Source organism: Cyrtonyx montezumae, unplaced genomic scaffold (assembly GCF_038088225.1).
Source record: "Cyrtonyx montezumae isolate F1298 unplaced genomic scaffold, pur_monq_1.0 scaffold_5, whole genome shotgun sequence".
Lineage (NCBI taxonomy): Eukaryota > Metazoa > Chordata > Aves > Galliformes > Odontophoridae > Cyrtonyx > Cyrtonyx montezumae.
In genome coordinates this window covers 9,506,293-9,520,013 of record NW_027072056.1, presented here as the reverse complement: position 1 = coordinate 9,520,013, position 13,721 = coordinate 9,506,293, and the positions used below count along the sequence as shown (strand labels likewise).

General features: G+C 38.4%; 1 protein-coding gene across 4 annotated transcripts in view; it reads right to left on the bottom strand.

Moving 5' to 3' along the window:
* ZBTB38 (zinc finger and BTB domain containing 38) overlaps window positions 1-13,721 on the bottom strand; it is a 308,794-nt gene that overhangs the window by 18,694 nt on the left and 276,379 nt on the right. Inside the window, exons 1-2 of one of the 4 annotated variants that reach the window (XM_065748553.1) lie at window positions 2,436-2,516; window positions 632-1,610 (exon numbers count right to left, since the gene is read on the bottom strand). The exons of 1 other annotated variant lie outside the window; for it this stretch is intronic. The gene's annotated coding sequence lies outside the window, so the exon portion shown is untranslated. Of the gene's footprint in view, window positions 1-631; window positions 2,092-2,435; window positions 2,517-13,721 lie in introns of those variants that run through there. 2 more of the 4 variants (XM_065748552.1, XM_065748554.1) reach the window with 2 other exon arrangements.

Genomic DNA, 13,721 nt, shown 5'->3' with positions numbered 1-13,721 from the left:
CTGAGGCTGTTCAGCTTTTATTTCGTAACCTTTAATTTCTGTGAAGTAAAACACACTTCAGTGAACTGATACACAGTGTGAGCTGACAGGGCCATCTATATCAATCTCTCTACATAAAGTCCTTCTACCTTAAAATAAAAAGAAATACTGCAGGTTTATGTTTGTAGCCAACACTGGAAAAGTAAGCATCCAGCTTATTAATCTTTATTGAATATTTCGCACAAACCGCAGAAAAGCGCTCACAGCAATTGGAATATTTTGCATTTTTCTTGTCTACCTTCATTTTTATTTTTGCATTTTTAGTGCATGCTCAGTAATGGTGATAGTCAGCTCTAAGATGTGATTGAATCAGTAGGGTTTTCAAAAATTCTTTTGTTGCAGAAGCGTTGCCACGCCCTTAGTACATATGATTATTTTAACAGGCATGATTGCTCCACTTTCACAATACATTTTTTTTAAAGCAGATAGAAACAATTGTCATGCCAATATTTGAAGCCAACAGTTTAACACTGTTGTTTTCAGTAACGATTCAGTACTTTTTTTTTAAACCTGAAAGCTACATTCCAAAGCCCATTTCATGTTCTTGCAACAGTGATGAAGAAATCAGTAAAACATGCAAATCTCAACCTACCTGCGTGTGTCATTTAGTGCAGTGCTAGCAGGGCAATGCACCCAGCCATTTTTATGAAAAGCGATGGAGATAAATTCTATTCTTGGTCTTCTTGACAATTTTTTTTAGAAGCAGTTGTCAAAAACCAGATGGGAAGCAGCTTGAATAGACCGTGATCAGGAGAACTGAGTTTATCAGTAGGGAAAGCAGGAGTGGGGAAAAAAAAATGTCCTCATCCAAGGTTTTCCGAAACTGCAACGCAAGGTTGTTTTTTTTTTCTCCTCCTCAGAGTGTTCAGAGCTTGAAGCTGACCACTGCAAAGGCCACTTGTCACATTTACTGAAAATCAGCCTATTGATATCACAGCTGAAAATAAAAACTCGACAACCAAAGCCCATTGCACAGCGTGGACTGCGTAAGAGTTAAAAATAGATTCGACGTGCCTCCTACCTGCATAATAAATATGTAAGTTTCAAGTGCTTTAATTCGATATTCACATTAATTAACAATACAATATACATTATTTAAACTACAGTAAATGCAAGAAGAAAAAGGGTGACACCATCTGGAAGCACGGTTTGCTTTTTTTTTTTGCTTTCTTTTTTTTTTCCCCTTTCCAAGGGCTAATAATGTAGTTGGAACGTGATGACAAGCTAACAGCTCACCACATTGCAAAAGAAAAAGAATTCTTAAGGTGATGCTCAAATATCTAAGCCTGCAGTGAAGCACAAGCCAGTCTTCACTACTGCATGAGATGGCACACAGACCATTTAACATACTCACATTTGAGATACTAGGCACGGTATAATGAATTCAATACACAGCATGCACACAGCACAAGCAACGTTAATCCTGCCTGCCATTTTAGGCTTGCAGGAGTAAGATACATACTGCAGCACAGCTCTGGTAAGGGAGGAGGCAAGGGACAGCTCACCTTAAATGCAGTATCTGATTAATGTTGTAAGTGACATTGCGTATCAGCTACAGAGTCTTGGTTCAACTGGGTGGGAGGGAACAAAGAAAATTGTCATCAACTGGTGATGCAAGATGAGCTCCAGTCACTAACACTGTTAGCAAACTCCAAATTCTACAATGATACAGTAGTAGGCATTTCAAACTCTTATCAAAATCTGCCTGTGCAATGGCTGAGTCCGCCTGCCGAGGAAAACAAAACAATCTTCTTCCTTATTGGAGAAAGGCTGGATTGACTACGGTGGCGTCCCCTCGATGCAGAAAGATGTCGTATCGCACATACCAAATCCTGGATGCTGTGCCCTCCTCATTTTTAAGTTTTAGAATTAAAAAATAAAAAGACTATGATAGAAAAACAGCATAAATGAAGATGCAGTGTTCATGAAAATAAAACATTCTTTTTTCTTTCCTTTCTGCTTTTTCTCTTTCGCAGTCCGTCAAAATCCTGAGCAGTATTGACAAACCACACGAGCACAGGGTCTGCCTGCAAGATCAGCTGTCTGTGTCTACGCTACACCCTGTTAACCACAAGCAGTGTGAGAGCTAAAAATATCTGCAATGCAGAAACGGTAGGTGCTGTGGTACACAGTTCTGATCAATAATACAATATTTTTCTACCCTTAGATATAACAAAGAAAAGGAAAACTGGTGCTAATTTCCTTCAAACGTTATCTGTCAGTCTTAAAAAAAAAAAAAAAAAAGCATAAGTATACTGACCTAGATAGCACTAAGAAGACTTAAGCAGCATGCAAGCATACTCGCTGTCAAAGCAAGGAAAATGAAACAATGATTGTCTAATCAAACTGAAAGCAGCAACTTTCTACCGCAACACGAATTCCAAAATGCTACATACAGTGTACGCACATCTCATGTTATTGGGAGACGCAAAGCTCCTTTGTTTTTTTTCCTCCGAGGCTTTTCTTAGCTACGGTTGCACAATGACATTCTGACATCATGGAGGTCAGTACAGCTACTAAAGTGCACTCGTTGTCTTTAAGAAAAAAAAAAAAAAGAAATATTAAACCACGGCTGCAAAAATAAAAATAATTTTAAAAATAGTGTCTCATTCTTAATATCTTTCTGTTACCTTCTGAGATTAATACCACGTGCATGTTGTTCTGCTGCATACGTTAAATTGCTGTCATCCTCTGCAGAGACTGTAATTGTGGGAATTAGATTTTTACAGATTGGAAGTGTTAAAAAGAAAGGCTGATTTCCTGAAATAATTCAAAACACAACAAAATATTTCACATACATGAGGAAAAAAATGCAGAGAAAAAAAAAAAAAAAGAAAAATTGAAGTCTGCTTATGAGAATTCTTTTAAATGCCTAATAAATAAAACCGTTCTTATTTGCATTGCCACTGAATCTCCAAAGGGAGAATGAGAGTACCATGCCACAGTTTATGACCTGAATTATTTTCCCAGAAGAGTAAACCATCATTTAAGGTAAAACAAACCACAGGATCTGGTAATAGCACAGATTGCCCCCACTCTCCACCTTCGGTGCCCTCTCACAGCTTCCTTCCCTCTGCCCCCCATACCGCGAGCCGATATCCAATTCACAGCCACAACAGCGAATGTTACACTTTGCTCTGAAAATATATAACTGAAATATTCATTTAGGTGACTATTTTTGAATGTATATATAAGTGAATATAAATGCTTTCTGACCAGCGCTGGAATAAATAGATAGTTGAGAGGCCAGATTTGTACGGAGCAGCACTGTTTTTCGTTAGATCTGCCAATACAGCTAAGAAAGAAAGTCACCGAATTTTCAAGTTTCCTAGGTGTGCTATAATCTATCTTTTCTAAAATGGTGCCTGTTCTTTAACAGTAAAAACTGCTGTTACGTATTGCATAAAGTAAGAAAAAATTGCAGAGCAATAGCGAAGATTGCAGTGTGTACGTACTAGATTTGAAATAGCTTCTTGTAAAAAACAGGTAATTTTTTCCCCTCTTTTTTAGTGGTTTTATAGGTAGATATTTGGAGATGTTTCTCTGGGAAATTATTTGGCATTTTATTCTCTTTCATTTTACAGGCTGGGAAGGAGATGATCCTAGCAGACAGTGCTTTAAAATATTCAGAATCCCCTTCCATAAATAGCACATCTGTCACACAGAAAGGGAACCCAGCCAGCAGAAAGGGAGAGCAGACCAACCAAAACAACTGCTATTCCAGTACATGATTACAAAATTAGTTAGGATTTCTGCCACCGTATATTTGTATATTTTTGTTTTGAGCTTTTAAAATTAATAGATGTCAGTACATTAATACATGCCAGTATATATACACTTTAAAAGATTGTTATGTATGGATACATTGTGAGGGTTTTTTTTAATCTCTGTGTCAAATAAATATTATTGGGCCTGTCACACTTTTTAAAACCACGGGAGACCTCCTAGAAATTTGAAGGGAAATTTTGGGTCTTTTTAGCAGCCTGTTAAGTTAAGAAGTACCGTATCACAGTGTGGGAACCAAGTGCTAGGTTTGCTTAACGATAATGATTTTCTGAAAAAGACGGATTTGAGCAACATCTCAATAAACGAATCTGCTCCTCCATGGCTGCAGTAAGCATTCTCATTCTCTCAGAAGAACACTGTTCCACCAGAGACACAGCAAGGCATTGTGGGTTGTGATTCAGGGAGCAGCAAAGCCTGCCAGTAGCAAATGAATAAACATCTCTCAGTGAACAGGGGAGTAGCTTGTCCAAATCTTTATGTGTACCTCTTAATTTAATGGGCTATTTCTAGTGCTTAGTAATAATGCTCCAGGCTTAGACTTGCAAGGATTTTGCTTCAGATTAAACATAATTTCAGTTCAGAAAACAGATTCTAGGCCCTTTCTACAACTGCATCCTGTGTAACTTGGTAAATAAATGTAAAACATTTCACTTGTAGGTTGCACACCGTAGGCCCGGATTTTCAAGGTGGAGATGTATTCACACCGTACTGTTTCTCACTCAGAAGCCTGGATTTAAACTTCATCCTGATCTGTGACCAAACTGTGAACAATCCCAAGACTAGGCACTGGTTTTCCTGATTCTTGACCTCAGAATTCCCTGCCTCTGCTGGGTCAGGAGCATGTAGCCCATGTCATGAGCTTGTGTCAGTTCTTTATTCCATCAGCTTAAAGAGGCTATTTCAGGTATCCTCACTGGATCTCACAGGCCATTTGTGCTTTGAAGCTTTTCCACTGTAAAGCTTCCTACTTGTAAATATGCTTTCTCTATTTATCACCACTCTAGGGCAACAACATCTAATCTTTCCTTACACATGATAGCTTACCTAAATTGGTGAGGAATTAGGAGCCTTAATGTCACTTGGTATTGCAGTCTCCAATTTGTGGCTTACAGTTTCTCAGATGAAAGGTCTTAATCCCCCAGATAGATCATCGGGAGCAGAAGCAAAACTCCAGAAAACTGTACTGATTTTAGTCTGACAGTACCACCACACCATCTCACCCTAAGCAAACACAAGAGAGCAATCTGCTAGACTGGGAACTCTCCCAAGAACCAACCTTGTGGAAATAAGTGTCTGTAAGAAGACTAGTAGACTTTGAGGGGAAAATAAAATAGTAACACATTCAGTTTTAAATGGATTGGCTTACTTCTGCTTTTATTCAACACGAACCCATGCTGGACCACAAGAGTAAGTTGTCCCTCTAGCTATAGAGGACAGCTGGATTTGAGATTGATGCTTGATATAGAAATGAATGGACATATGTACAGATATTTTTTATTTCAAACTGTCTGTCAAATAAGCGAGCAACACAGAAAACAAAGGATGGCCTTAATCCCAGTCTCAAGAAACTGTAGTCAACTGCTCTGTGACACCATCCCTGCAAAGCAGTGACAACAGGACAAGAAGCACAGCTGGGAATGCAGGGTGGGAGGTTGCAAAAGTGCATACCGGTACTGTCCACAGCCTTTCAACAAACCTGCTCTTGGAATGACTATTTCAGCCTCTTACTTTAGCAGTATCAATTACATTTGTCTCTTCATTCTACTAGGACTACTGAAACTAACAAGTGAAAAACCCTCTGCTGATGAACACTCAGTGTGAAATTAATTTTAAAAATACCTCTTGGATCCGAAAGTTCTCTGACCCAACACATTCAGAAAAGCATCCACATACTTTCATGCTGGAAATGCCTTCCCCTCCAAAAAGCTACTGCTTGATACATGACTTAGAAGATACTGTCTTAATTACTGAAACCTCAATTAGTTGCTGTTGGGCTATAAGACAACAAGGGCGAGAATGGAAGGACTGATTATAGAAACTTAAGTCTGCCTCCCTAGAACCAAAGGCAGGCAGTTTGCATAAGCATGTAACAGAAGTTGCCCCAAGACTGAATACTGACTGAATCATTTGAGTGCTGACAGCTCTCCCAGACTGTACCACAATTACTTCTGTGCCTCTGTATGGCTAGACAAGCTCTTCCTTTACTTGCTGGGACAAAAAACAGCTGTTCTTAGTTATTCCCATACATGCTTTACAGACCTCCATTTTTAATTGCCATCAAAAATTGTAGGTACGTGATCTGGGCAGAAGTGAATTCAAATTCCTGCTACCTCCTGATAAGGCGGGGATGTTTTTCAGCACCGCTGAATTAAGTGCAGAGCAGTGCTGGAAGGCAAGTGCTCTTAAAAAAAAATAAAGATACTCTACAAAAATAGCAAATATCTGAGTATCATTAAGTCTATTCTCCTGTACTGCATCAATGTGTTACGAATCTATATGCCTTATGAAAAAGCATAGCTTTACCTAAACTGAAGAATCACAGACAAGAAGTCTATCAAGATATATAGAGGTATTTCATAGACTTCTTCAGAAGCACTTTTTACAGCCGCTTGCAGTCTAGTACTCTGCAAACTATAAAATAATCTTTAAGAATCAGAACACCTGGGATTCACTATAAACAAATGAGAGAAGGCAGGCATTTTATTTAAAATAAAATCTATCCATAGAATCTGAAGTGATAACTATACAGACATTTAGACTCACCTTTACAGGTTGTATTTTCATGTACTCTGAGTAACACAGCTCTCAGAATGGTTAGCAATAACAAGTGGCTTTGTTTTGCTTTTTCTCTGAATACAGTTTTAATTACCTCTATTGATGAGCATGGTCTCTTCCTCTAATTATACCTCCTAAGATCCTATTTGCTTTCTGAACTACTGCCAGACACTACGCCAAAGGTTTCATATTTCTGTTTTGTACCACTCCTAGCCAATTTACCTGATTAACAAATTCAGATATTGTATTTTTACCCTGTTCATATTAAGTCTATTTTTCTCCGTATTAAATGGTGTGAATCCCTTGACACCCCTACGTACAGCTTTCCTGTGCTTCCCTTGTGTTGATGAGCACAACGGGTGTTCGCTTCACCCATTTCTACTCCTCTAATTTTAAAGGGCAGCCTTTTCTTTTGGAGAGTTAACAAACTAAAAAAAAAAGATATTGAAAGATGCCTGTTCTTCACCTGTCACACAAAATCCTGGATACAGATACAAATGTTTTATCTAAGTCACTCCTATGTGTGCTGGGCTGTAGGCTAGGTATGAAGGATGGTAATAGCAGATATATCTCATTACTAAAAACATTAAGAAATTAATGTCAATGATCCAAGTGCAAAACATGCAGGAGTAGGTAGCACAAGTAGGTCAGCTGAGGAAAGAATGATTTGGAAATTCCAAGAACACTGATAAAATCAAATGTCAAATAACAGGACGGAGAAGTCTCACACCCCCTGTGCATTGATGTTTATAGATGACTGTCTCACAGCTCCAGGAAGTAAATTATATGTAGAACCAAAGCAACAAAGAAAATCAATTTAAAGCTTACTTTCTCAGCCTCAGCTGTCAGTTACACTGCTATGTGCTGCTCACTGCTGCTAGATCGGCTCAAACCGATCCTGGTTGGTTTCTCCCAACCAGTCCACTTCTGCAGCTTGCTCCTTCCTTCTTCATCTACTGACAAATTAGAAGGGAGTTCTTATATCAGTCTGATGTCTCAGAACTAATTATTTGCTATTTTTGCCTAATTAAGGAGCTTGCTCAAAGTTAAAGATCTGCTTATAACTTCCAGATGTGCTGTTTACCTGTGGCAAATATTGTTCCTGACCACATGACTTCTATAATAAGAGCAGCATCCTCTAAACAAGCCTGTACTGGTACGATCCTATGAATATGTAGTAGGTGACTGATGTATTAGATGGGCGTATATTCAACATTTTCAGATATCTGTAGAAGACTTAGGGCTCTTGATTTGTGGAGATATCCCATCTTGTGCCCTGCACAGAATTAAAGCAGCATCTCCTCTCTAAATGCTTTTCAGTGTGTTTTGGAGATTTTAAAATTGGCAACAGGGCTTCCAATTAATAACCTGGGATGTGAAACCAAAACCCAACTGTTAACAGTGAATTCCAGGCTGACCTTTTCCTGCCACGGTGTGGTTTGAGATTTGTCTACAACCATTCTCTTACACTGCCATCGTTGCTACGGTTAAGAACTACTTACACTCCCAACTAAAGAGGTACTTCAAAAAAGTAAAGCTGTTCTACAAATTGCAGATTGCTGAAATCTAAACTAGTTCAGCCTGAACTGAGATCACTGTAGATAAGGCTGTGTTTTAAAAAGCTTTCAATCCTAGATCACTTACAAAATTATATCATTTATCTTCACGTGACTTCTGCATACCTTCAGAACTGAAAATGTGCCTTTGAGAGTATTAGTCAGTCAGGAAGAGGAATGGGCAGAGAGAAGTATCCCAAGGAATTTCAATTAAATTTTAGGAATAAATAGTAGTGTATTTTTTGGAATGCAGTTGTATAAAAGGCTCTGTTAACAACAATAATACTCCTTAACAGCATGTATTATCCAACAGTTTCAGAGATCATCACAAACACCAACTGGGCCTAACTATAGCCTGCAATAAGTGAGCATTATTATGCTGATATTATGGATGGAAAAAGACAGAGAGGTCCTGATTCACTCAGGAACAGAACCCAGGACTCTGTACACAAGTTTATAACCACAACCAAGAAGAACTATTGTCAGACAAAGGAAAATGGGATGTCAGATAGAAAAATTATAAAAGGTTTCTAAAATCATGTTGTAATTCTGATAAGGAAGTGGCTGTCAGACAAGGAAATAAAGTTGCTGTGGACTAACAGCAGCTACGTTTATTTTTACTATTATCTTTTTTAATTCTCACTGGACCTTTGCAGTATCATTCATAATCACCAGGAATATCTTACTGATTACACTGATTTACTTATGTGGAAATCTAAATTTGAGAATATGTTACATAATGGGCATTAGAACTGGATTAATCATCTTCATTATTAACCTTATTTATGACTTAAAAGAAAAGGATGGGATGACTGCATCTACTTTTCCTTAAAGACATAACAGTTAAAATAACAAAAACATCTCTCTTCAAGTACTGTTCCAATCTCCATCATATACAGTTTGGATTTTTTGTTGTTTTTTGTTTGGTTGTTTTAAATGATAACAGTTTGGCCTGCCTTTCCTCTATGAACATCCTGTAAAATGCCTAATTTGTCACTCATTAATCTTAATCTATCTTAATCTGATTTAGTATAGCCCACAAGATGTACAACAGCTTCTTCTTTGCAAAGCATCAGAGACTATTCCAGACAAAAATAATCCTTAATCTTTCTTCCGCCCTTGACACCATTCATCACTTCCTCCTTACACTGGCAGCTTGTTTCATGTGCCTTCCTGGCTCTGCTATCTCTTAGACTGTCCTGTCACTGATTCCAAATATGTTCACAGTAGTTGATAAATTCTGGAATTTCAGAAGTTTCTAAAATACTGCAATCTTCATGCAATGTATCTTTCGAGTGCTAAAGTAAGTTATTTTAATTAAGTACCTCATGGATCCTGCGAAATTAATGGCAGAAGGCAAATGTTCTCTTATGAATCTTCAAAAATGCATAATAAGTAATTTTTAAAATGCATTTTTTCCTACAACATACTGAATGAAATTGCCATTACCATTTTCAGTCTTCATAGATCTCCTTAATGGCTTCTTGCTTATACTGAATACACCTCTTATTTGCTGTGCAGTTCTGGCTTTTTCAGTTCTATAAAAATTTTACTGCCTTCCTCATTTAGTAAAAATCACATTTGCATAACGTAAGATCTGAATAGCAGACCCAGGGAACTCAGCTCCAATGCAGGCTTCCTCATAGTACCTAAATCGAGATCGGGAAGGAACACTTGAACGGTCAAGAGCATGGCTTACTCTCCCGTTCTGATTATCACTATCTTTTCTCCTACAAGTATGGTCAGTGGTGAGAATTTTTCATTGCAGATTTCTTTTAATGGGTAAGAGATTTCGGCGGTTCCCTTCTGAATGTTTTTCACTCAGATATGTGCCCCAGTCATGACATTACTGAATTAATTTTCTTAGTTATATAGCTCTGCTGGATGACCTACAGGCACAGCTGTGGATGTACTTGCATTTGCCTAATCATACTAGAGAACATTCACTGTCTCAAAGAGCATATTCTGAAGAAGAAACATTAAAATAAAGGAGAGTAAAGTTGGTATGAAGAAGAAAAAAGGGTAAAGAAATTTATATATTTTTTTTTAATTAGAATTTGCTTTTTCTTTCTATACTTGGTGTAATAACTTAGCAATGGAATGCATATTAGGAGTCATACTTTTTTAAAACAATGGTCTTAGTGTTCCAAACCACACTAATTAGAATAATCCAACCAAAACATATATACAAAATCTTTTGCCAGCATTGTGCTAACCAGTTGTGTTAGAAACACCTAACACTGAGAGTAAATCTGCTTTGGAAAGTAATCACGCAAACTCAGCTCTTCTTTAATCAGTTTAAAATACATTTTCTTTCATAAAATAAATTTCAGTCTGCTAACTCACAGCAAATGCAGCTAAGTCAGTACAGCCCTACTATGAGTTCAGCTGAAGCTCCAGCCCTAAGAAGCTGGGTGGAACAACTACCACTAATTAACTTCCAGGATTCTGTTGTTAATGGAAAAAGACATGAGAAGAACAATGATTCACTGACAGAGACCACAGTACTGAGTGTGCTTGTGAACACAGAAAACAGTATGAATCACCAGAACCTATTGCCAATTGACGTGAACCTGTGCAGCCTGGGCTAGGGAGCTGCTTTGGCAAGGGGGTTGGACTAGATGGTTTCTAGAGGACCCTTCCAACCCCTACAGTTCTGTGATTCTGTGAATAATCATGGTATCTGTTATGCCTGCTTCACTTCAGAGTAGGCACACTAAAAATTAAGATACATATATATATATATGTAAAAACATGCTTTCTCCTGAAAATTTTTAAAATTTGGAAAACAAATCCCATGACAACAGTTATTGCTGGAAGATGTCAGCTCCATGGAAAAGTCCAGATTTACTGGTGTCTATTAAACTGCTGTCTATTCTGCACCCTGTTCAGACCCATAGATTGTTTTCAGTCAGAATGTGTAAAACCTGACGACCTATTTTTACATGTGTGCAAAATTCTGAGAGTCTCTGAAGAAACTGTCAGAAGACATCCTCTCCATTAACAAAATACAGCTATGCCATAACCAGCTATAACCATCATACTCCACCAAAGGGAAAGGATCAGAACAGGAAAAATCAGTCTGTGTGTTTATTTTTCTACAAAGCATGCAGTTTTCAGACATTTCAATTCCGTGGCTACTCACTGTAGGAAAGCAAGACGGCTGCTTACATTCTTTGAGCTTCTGTGCTGCTGTAAAATGGAGCACTGCCTGGACAAATGCAGAGGAAGAACAGCGAGAAGCGAGCTGAAGCATAAAAACACAACAAAGCACAATTAGCAGTTTTAGAGCTCACATATGGAATGTGGGGAAAAAATCAGAAATGAGTTACATCCCTCACTGAGTTTTGCCCACTGGCAAAAATTCCCATTGGCATTACCACTTAGTTTCATTAGGAGGAGCTCTATTGGAAAAAAAGGATTAGATCCTTCTGCAATGCTTAGCATCTTGTTAAATATAACATGTTGAGCAGATTTGGTTGAAAAAGTCTGTGGTTACATTATCTTATTGTTACTTAATGATTAAACTACACAAAAATCAGCTACAGCCTAAAGGTTTGTCAACTGAAATTTAGTTGTAAATTCTTCCCTCAAAAATACTAGAATTCCTACACAAATAACAGCCACCATTCATTTTCAGCAGGGACTGAATATAGGACAATCTGCTCCTACAGTTATATCCCCAAAGTAAGAGCCATAGAAAGGGAAAATTGAGAACTGCTTCCTGGAATCTAGGATGTATGAGGCTCCTTGCCACAGGAAGCGAACACTTGTGAACAAGACACTCAGAAGAAATAACCCCTCAGTCACTCTAGTTGCCAAAATCTGTAGAGATGACAGTTTCCACCACTATTCAAGTTTCAAATTGTGGTTTTTCTAAATCTGGTGCTTTATTTGCAGCGATGGTAAACTGCAAATATTCAGCAGTTACGTGACACTCAGAATGGACTGCTACACTCTGCGCTCCCCTGGCCTTCAGACAGCACTTTTTTTCCATCAGCTTGGACTTTCCCCACCTCTCTACAGCAGCACTCCCCTTCTTTCCTATCACAACACTGCATAATAGGACGAAATAAGAAAAGCAGCAGTGATGTCTGAAAAGCAGTTATTTCCCTGGTTGCTGCTTATGATTTCCAAATGTAGTTCTACACACGATAATTAGAGCAATGTCCTTGAAGATCCGCCATTTTGTTTAATTAAGGTACATGCTAGAGCTTCCAGATGTATTGCTTATGTTTGATAAATATCCTTCCTAACCACAGTGCTTCTGTAATAAGAGCAACATCCTCCAAATGGGGGCTTAAGTCCAAAACAATAAACAATCAGTAGAAACTAGGTGGAGACCAGGTGTCCTTAGAAAACCTCTGTCCTTACGTGGACAAAGTGAGGAGGGGGACACCTCCCCAAGTGACCACCGAAGACCAGTGAAGACGCTGTGCAAGCACAGAAGATTCAAATATGTGTGTATAACCTTGTAACTGCAGAAATCTCATGCATATGTGATACATAGCTGTGCCTTGTGTATTAGGTGTGTATGAAGAACTTGTGGATTATAAATAGTGCGAAAACTCAGGTGCACTCCATTTGTGGAGATTACCCTCCTTACACCCAGTGCAGAAATAAAGCAATGACTCTTCTCGAAACACTTGCCTTTTCCACATATTTTGGGAGATTTTGAAGTCAATAACAGCAGGATTTCTACTTATTTATGGTGAAAAAATTACCTTAATAATTAATCTGTGTTGTTTTTATTTCCCAGTATTTTTCTGACATGGTTTGTAACCTCTGTTACTAACAGGGGCCTGTGGTACCACTATATAGGTTGTTTTCAAGTTCTCATGTAGCATTTCAGTGATGCTGAAGCGTGTGTAGCTCTGGAAGATGTTTAGCAGGTGTTACACTTCTGAGTTCATGTTTTGTTTCTGGCATCCCTATGATGTCTTCCTCTCCAACGATAGGTTTTAACAAGCACTAATGGAAATGCAGATCCACAGCAACCTTAAAAGCTTCCCATGGCAGCTCAGCACATGGCCTCAGTGGGGGCAGAGGAACCCACCAGTGCAGAGGTAGGAGTGCCAGGCACCAGGCAGCACTCTGAGCAGAGCTCTGCATGCACGCAGACCTCAGGCTGTGCCCTGAGCTACCATTCTCTCTGTTTACAGTGTACAGTCAGGCAGTAAACTCTTTTTCCTCATAGTAACTAAAACTCAGGGCTCATTCCAAACGGCAAAGTGGAGATTATCAGCTGTCTTTAGATTTCAACTCTATGCAAATTGTGCTATACTTACAGTATTAAACCAGCGTAAGTGCCAGACAGAAGACATCTGCCTGATCATAGAAGAAATTGGCAAGTGGTTGCACTTTACTTCCTCATTTTTTTTGTAATTTAAATTTCAGTGGGGATTTCATCGGTTCGCATAAACTCGCTGCTAAATAAGCAGTTTTCATCTTTCAGCTGTTTGTTAGATGCGCAAATGCAAGATCGCATACACAAGGCCAATGCTTTCAAATTTAAATGCTACAATTAAGCATGTAACTAAGTAGCAAATCACACAGTAATTCAGT